This window comes from Talpa occidentalis, unplaced genomic scaffold, assembly GCF_014898055.3.
Source record: "Talpa occidentalis isolate TD23 unplaced genomic scaffold, MPIMG_talOcc4v2.1 talOcc4.18, whole genome shotgun sequence".
Classification (NCBI taxonomy): Eukaryota; Metazoa; Chordata; class Mammalia; order Eulipotyphla; family Talpidae; genus Talpa; species Talpa occidentalis.
In genome coordinates, this window is record NW_023601851.1 from 13,544,910 (window position 1) to 13,552,280 (window position 7,371).

A 7,371-nucleotide genomic window follows, 5' to 3' on the forward strand; every position below is an offset into this window, starting at 1 on the left:
CGGAGGAGGCACTGGCGCGCACTGCAGACACCGCAGACACCCCTCTGTTCCCCAGCAGCCTCTGTTTGTCCCCTGTGGGGATGGTCCCACCAGGAGCTGGGGAGGGGTGGTGAGGGGAACCAGTGAGCAGAAGGGGGTGTGTCAGGTGAGGGCCCGACTTGAGGGGTGAATGGGACGCCCCTGAGACATGAGTCCTCCGCCCACTGTTTCAGTTCCCAGGCTCAGGCCCCGCTCTGAGGGGCTCTGGGGCTCCCCTCGCACCACCCACCCCCGCACGCGGGCCCTGAGGACTTGACATAGGCGGGGTGGTCGCTGCAGGGTCCTCTCCAGGCAAGGGGTGGGGGCTGCAGGGAAAACCAGCAGAAGCAGCGCCCAGGCGGGTGATAAGTGACATGGCTCAGTCTCCAAGTCCGGCTCCACGGCGGGGAGCGCCGAGGGCCTAGGCTCAGGGGGGCGCCGACCCAAGGGGAAGCCAAAGCTCTGGCCCCGCCGCCCCCCAGAGGAGCCTCAGCCCTTTGTCTGCCCGCTCTGTCCCCCGTTGTCCTGGGGAGTCTCCCCACCGCCACCCCACACCAACCCCCGCCACCCCACCGGGCCGCCACCCCACCCCCGCACCCTAACTCCCAATCCCCACCACACCACCCCATCCCCCCACACAGCGGGTCCACACAGCCGCCCGCCCCCGCCCCGCACTCAGTCAAGCCCAGGACACACGTCCGGGCCCCAGCTTAGCTCAGGGGGTGTCCTTTTCCAGGGACCCTGGGGATTTCAGAGCCCCAGAACCACCTGACCTGGGGAAGCCCCGCCTCAGCCCGCTGCAGGCCTCAGGGAGCCACGCCTGCTCACAAAGCAGCGCCAGGGCAGGGGTGGGGACAGGCCACAGCACCGGCCAGGCAGGCCGCCAACCCCATTGGGCATCCCAGGCCAGCAAGGCAGGTTACCCCTCCCGCTGCCCCATAGGGCCTGGCCCGGCGCCGCCCCACGCCGGCCCAGCATGGCCTAAGCGCCCTTTCTGCGCCTGTGCCTCCCGGCTGGGCTGGCTGGTCAGGCGGTCAGGTCGCCTCTGCCCTCCCCCTCCTGCCCTCGCCTTCCCGCCGAGATTCTTTTCCTAAAATTTCACTCAACAAACGCCGGGATCTCCGGCTCTGCTGCCCAGTCTGGCGTTCAGAAGCCCGACCCGCTGCCACGGGGCCGGCCGGGACACGCCTCCTCCCGCTGCAGCCAATGCCCAGTGTAGGCAGGGGTGATGCTGCGGATGCCCCGCGGGCTGAGGGAGGCCTCTATCCCCGGCTGCACGGGCTGGGCGGCCATGTGCAGGGACGGGCCACGCAGAGCCCGCGGCCACACGGCGGGACCCCTTGAGGGCGGGAAGGCCAGCGGGGCGGGTAGAGGCGCAGCGGGCGGCCAGCGGCGGGAGGGCGGGCAGCAGCGGGCAGCACGGGCCCACCGAATGGCCTCACCTGAGCAGGAAGCTGCCCCTCGCTCTGAGGCCGCAGACATGGCCCCTCCTCGTCATTGCTTTCCTGACGGCCTCTTTGAAGTCTTTGTTCCTCAGACTGTAGATGACGGGGTTCAGCAGCGGGGTGACCACGGTGTAGAAGACGGACATGATCTTGTTGATCTCGGGGGATAGGTGGGCATTGGGGCACACATGCATGGAGATCATGGTCCCGTAGTAGATGGTGATCACGGCCAGGTGGGAGCTGCACGTGGAGAAGGTCTTGGCGTGGCCCAGGTGGAGGGCATCCTGAGAATGGCTGCCACGATGAAGACGTAGGGCATGAGGGTGAGGAGGAAGCACACGCACAGCACCGCGACAGACAGGGCGAAGATGACCATCCCGGTGACATAGACGCTGGAGCAGGAGAGCCGCATCGGGGGGCAGGTCGCAAAAGAAGTGGTCGATCCGGTTGGGGGCCACAGAAGTCCAGCCTGGAGATCATCAGGCAGGGCAGGGCCCCGGTGCCCACCCCGGCCACCCAGGAGAAAGCCACCAGCTTGATGCAGGTCTCAGGGTCATAGGCCATCGTGGCCAGGAGGAAGCACTGGGTGGCCATGAAGAACACAAAGAAGTAGAGGTGGGCCATGCAGGTGGGGAAGAAGATGGCACGGCCCCAGGCCAGCAGGCGGGCGAGCAGCAACGGCACCTGGAGGTGTACCAGACCTCCAGGAAGGACAGGTGCTTGAGGAACATGTACATGGGTGTGTGAAGCCACCGGTCATGGCTTGCCATGGCGATGATGACGACGTTCCCTGCCACCGTGAGCACGTAGATGAACAGAAAGATGGCAAAGAGCAGGGACTGCCAATCGAGAAGGTTCTGGAACCCCAGCAGCTGAAACTCAGTGACAGCAGACACATTTGGGGGCTCCATCGCCTGCGGAAGGGAAGAGACCTTGGAAAGCACTGCCGGCAAGGCATGAAATTCCTCAGTACTGCGTGGAACGTGAGAGACTGTCTTCGAGCACTGCCGTCTCCGCAACAGCTTTCTGGAAGAATGTGCACAGCTCCACCTGGCTTTTAGACCACTGTGGTTTCAACCCACTAGGCGAAGGGGGTACAAGAGTTGGGGGAGAGCCTCAGCAAGCGCCACTCACCAGGCTCTCTGAGATCTAGAAGTTCCGGGTTCAACACCAGAGGTAAGAAGGGGCTCACTGAGCTGAACTCAGGAAATACAATTAATAGCTGGGCCTCCCTGGTGGTGCAAGGGTTAAGTCTCAGCACTGTGAAGCTGTTGCCAGCCACTAAGGCATGAGTTCAATCCCTGGCCAGGGAGCGGCCCACAGGGCGAGGCAGTCCTCTCCTGTCTCCCTGCTGCTCCCCTTAGCAGTGTGTTTCAGCAGATCTGCCTGTTCTGCTTCCCACTCTGTCTCTGGTCTCTGGTAAATCCTCTCACCCACCCCCCCAACCTTTGGCTTGTACACCAGTTCTTGTATAAATAAATAAATAAACCTTTAAAAAATTAATTGTTATGTTTTCCTGGAAAGGGCCTGAGCCCCGGCCCTTTCCTCCCACAGGTGACCCTCATCTGGAAACAGGGCACACCTGGCCTGTCTCCCAGCCCCGGGAGACTGTGTTCTGCCCTCAGTGTTTACAGACACCTCCTCTGGGCACCTGAGCATCTGAGTGTGTCTGTGTGTGTGTGTGTGGCCAGGGCTGAGCCAGCCTGCATCTCCACTGGCACCTTCTCACCCAGGTGGACACCAGCTTAGTCATCAGACTTGGTGTCCAGTCAGCAAGTCACCCCTCCTTTTTTTCGAGGTCTAGCCTAATTCTGGATGAAGCCAGCATCTGCCCGCCATCAGGGGCTTCTCTCATCAAGGACTGAGCTTGATGTCACCTCTGTAAAGCCCAGGCCCAGGGCTCCAGCCGCAGGCCCTTCCATCCCCCTCCCTCTCCCCTAGTGACTATTTCAGGCGCTTCTCCAAAACCTTCCAAGACTTTTTGTGTAGGAAAGTGATGAAGCTAAAGTACCCAGAGGCCCTCCTTCACTGGCCCCTGCCTCCCTAGGAGCCCATGGGTGGTGCATCACCCCGTCCACCCCCCTCTCCCATAGAGGATGCACCTGAGCCGGCTGTATCTTCCCTTGGACCCAATATTTGGTCTCTTGACCAAATTAACCGACACCCCCCTGGAAATGCCGCATCCCACCAAGGAGCGCCGCCCATCCCACCCGAATGTTCCAGTCTCCCTGCACCCCAGGCATGTCCATCCTTCCTCCTGGGAAAGTGGACAGAGCAGCTGCCATATCAGAGGCCTCTGCTAGGCTGGAAACCAGGGTGCAAAGCAGACACCTTGGCGAGGGTCTTGGGCATGAGGCTGCAGGGAGCAGCCAGCTCAGGGCTCTGGAGCCATGGTCCCTGGAGCTCTGCAGTGAAAAAGGCCCCTGGCTCCACCTGCTGGCTGTGCCCAGGAGCTGGCCCTGCTGCATGGTGTCTGCTCTCTGTGCCTAGGGCCTGCCTGCCCTGATCCCTCCCAGCTGTTCCCCCTCCTCCTCAGAGGCACCAGACCTCTGGGTCTCTGTTCTGACCCCATCTCAGCTCCTGCGCACAGCACAGACCACAGTCTCTGGCCTTCTCTGCTCACTGCTGTTCCTGGGCCCTTCCCCCAGACAGGCTGACCCCAGGCCAGTCCAGGAGCCCAGGCTGAGGGGAAGCGTGACCCCACAGGGCAGCGAGTGATACGATTCACTTTGGAACATGGACCTTTCCTGCCATTGCTCCCACTTCCGCGACATGAGCAGTGACCGGAAAAAAGGCAGAATTAAATGCCGAGACCACCAGGGCCTTGTTGACGGGGTCAGCATGGGCAACGTGGTTGTGGTCACAGGGCATTTGGCCCCATTTCCGAGTCACCTAAAGTTCCTACAAACACAGTCAAGGACACAAGGGAAAAAGGACCTGCTGGGCATAACCATTTGCAACAGGACGGGGTGCCAGGGTGACAGGGTGGGGGTTTGGCGGGGGTGGGGGTGGCAGGGGTGAGGGTGCGAGCAGTTGTTGGGGTGACGGGGGGGTGCAGACCTGCTCGGGGCTGACATCAAGTCCTGGCTATTCCGGGGACCGGATCACCTGATTTACAATGAGCTCAGTCAATAAGACCCGCCCCGAGGCAGAACCTCCCAGGTGCCAGCCCCACATCTGATTTCACAGCTTCCCTGGAGCCTTTATGGAAATAAACATGCCCCAGAACCACAGCCCTCCTGCCATCCAGGGCCACCAGGCACCTCTGGGCTAGGGCCTTCCTGCTGCTCCCCAGGCACCACAGGGCGGGCGATCCCACCTGGATGGAGTGTCCACAGGACCTGCAGCCTCAGGCTCGCAGCCCCTCGCCCACAGGCATGGCCTCTGGCTCCAAACACACCTCTCCTGGTGGCCTTCTGAGCCTTGGGCCTACCTGTCCGCCTCCCCGGCACACGACGCCCACAGTCCTCCCTGTTGCTGGCTCGGCCCTGCTGCCCTCCGCCCCGCATGCCGGCCCTGGCTTCCTCCTGCGAGCTGCGACTGGCCATCTTCTGCGGGTGACACGGCTGGAACACGCTCCACCTTTCAATAACCCAGGTCTTCTGGGGCCTGGCCTTCGGGGAATCCTCCTCCCAGGTATTCTTCCATGATTTGCCAACCGAGTTAATAAGCAACAAAAGCAAACTTTTGAGAGTCCCCGCTGCCCAGGGGGCTCAGGCACAGCGGCACACCTGGGACCCAAGCAGTTCTTTGGAAAAAAATTTTAAAATGTAGCTTAGGATGGCCCCGGAGATGCTGAACTGGACTGACACAAACAAATGGGTGTTTCTTGAAAGTCTAGGGAGCAGGTACCCAGGGGCCCATCCTGAGGACAGATGGGTGCCAGAGGCCTTCCGCTTCACACTGTGGTTTCAGGTGCACCCACGAGAGCACATCCATGCACCCACATGGTGAGACCCCCACCCAGGCCAACTTCCAGCAACCAGAGCTCCTGCGCCCAGGGCATCTCCCAACTCCACAAAGAAAATGCAGCATCTGAGCCAGGAAAGGCCTGAGCAGAGCCCTCCACGTGCCCCCGCCCCGCTCTTACCAGCAGGACCAGAGGCCGCTGCATGGAGTGGCACTGCCCCGTGACGCACTTGTGCTTGACTTCATTAATAACTTATTTTCCAAAATAATGTGATCCGTGTGTATATTTTTCAGAAAAATCGGAGACAGAAGACAGCCAGGGCGCAGCGAGTGCACATGTGCCTGCTGTGAACACGCTCAGAGGCACGGGCGGCTTCACACACACAGGTGCATTTTGGGGCACTGGGTGAGGAGCCGCTGCAAGCTCTAGCTGGCACCACCAGGTCTTGGGGTGCCTGCTGCGCCAGGAATCCTGAGTTCATGGGGGCAAGGCTGCAGGGAAGTTGTCCAGGCTCCCGGACGGGGTCCCGGGCAGGGTCCTGGGCAGGGTGGGGCCCATTACGCTCCACCCGAGTTGGCCCCCTGATGGCTCACCCCCCAGCTCTCCTGTTCCTTGTGGGCAGCATGTGCCCTGCCGCTGTGGCCTTGGCTGGCCTTAGCCCCTCTCCATCATGGTCGTTCTCACTGCTAGAGGTGGGGAAGAAAACAAGCTGCACCCTGGCCTGTGGGCAGGCTTCTTCCGGGCGGTCTTCACACTGGGCCCCCACTCTTTGCCTGGCACACCGCGGACAGGGGAGGAGAGCAGTGCAGGCGCCCAGGGAGCAGACGAGCAGGCAGGTGGGCGGGTTCCAGCAGGTGAGAGCACAGGGTACAGCGGGACCTGGGGACACCCAGGCCACCCACCCCATCAGCGCTGCCACGTGATGGTGGCCGGCAAAGGGCACTGGCACGCAAGCCCCACAAGGTCACCCCAGCACTCACGTGCCAGCAGGCGACCAGCCTGAGGCTTGGCCTGAGGAGCCTGGGGGGCGCCGGGCTCAGGTGTGCTGACATCCGAGGGGCCCCTCGCCCCAGCAGATGTGTGACGGAGGAGAGGTGGGAAAACGTCACCACCAAGAGGCAGCAGGGCCATGGCAGATGCGCGCCCCAGCTGCGTCCTGAGCCAGCCGGCCAGAGCAGGCTTCCCCAGGCTTTCAGGCCCGGCCCTGGGAGCACACACAGGCCCAGGACTGGCTTCAAGACCTCTCTGCACCCCAAGCTGTCCTCCCCACTCCCCAGGCCCCAGCCTCCACTGCCTGACCAGCGCCAGCCCCAGGCGCCCTTGCCATCCCCGCAGCACAACTCCGGCAAGTGTCCTCACCCTGGCATGCGCCCTCGTCCCCGGCACAGCGGCCTGCTCTCACTCAGGCAGGCGCCCCTGGGTGCAGGTGCGCCGTCGGTGACGAGTCAGCATCTGTGTATCCGTCCCCAGCTAGACAAGCTCACAGATACTTTGAGATGTTCAAATCCTCACCTGGAAGTACCTTCCAGAATCCCTCCTTCCTCTTCCCCACGCAGTTGATGGGACACTTCCTCACGCCCACATGGGCAGCCCCTCCATCCCGCACAGGGGCCAGGCAGGGGCACCGGAAAATGCCATCGCTGGTCACTCTCACGCTGACCAGATGTGTTGAAGTCACCTCAGTCTAGGCAAAATGACCTGCCCCCTTGGCGCAGCGGTGCGTGGTCCCGGCAGGCCATTTCCTGGGGCGGCTGAGTTGGGGCTTTGCTCATCCCATGGCGGGCCCCAGAGCAACGTGGCCGGAGTCCAGGGATTGGGGCATGTGGGGTGCACCAGGCCCAGGGGTGGGAGGGCCGCCAAGGCAGGGGCAGGTCTGTGAGGCAGGGAAGGGGAAGCAGGAGTCCATGGGGAGCCCTGGCGAGCTTGGGGGGGGCAGTCACCCCGCGGGCCCAGGCCAGGGTCTGGGGGCCGAGGTGTGCTGTGCTCGCTGGGGACGGG

At 62.7% G+C, this 7,371-nt stretch overlaps 1 pseudogene; it reads right to left on the reverse strand.

Moving 5' to 3' along the window:
• Positions 1-1,164: 1,164 nt before the first annotated feature.
• Positions 1,165-2,374, reverse strand: LOC119250888 (olfactory receptor 11L1-like; annotated as a pseudogene).
• Between the last annotated feature and the right edge of the window lie 4,997 nt (positions 2,375-7,371).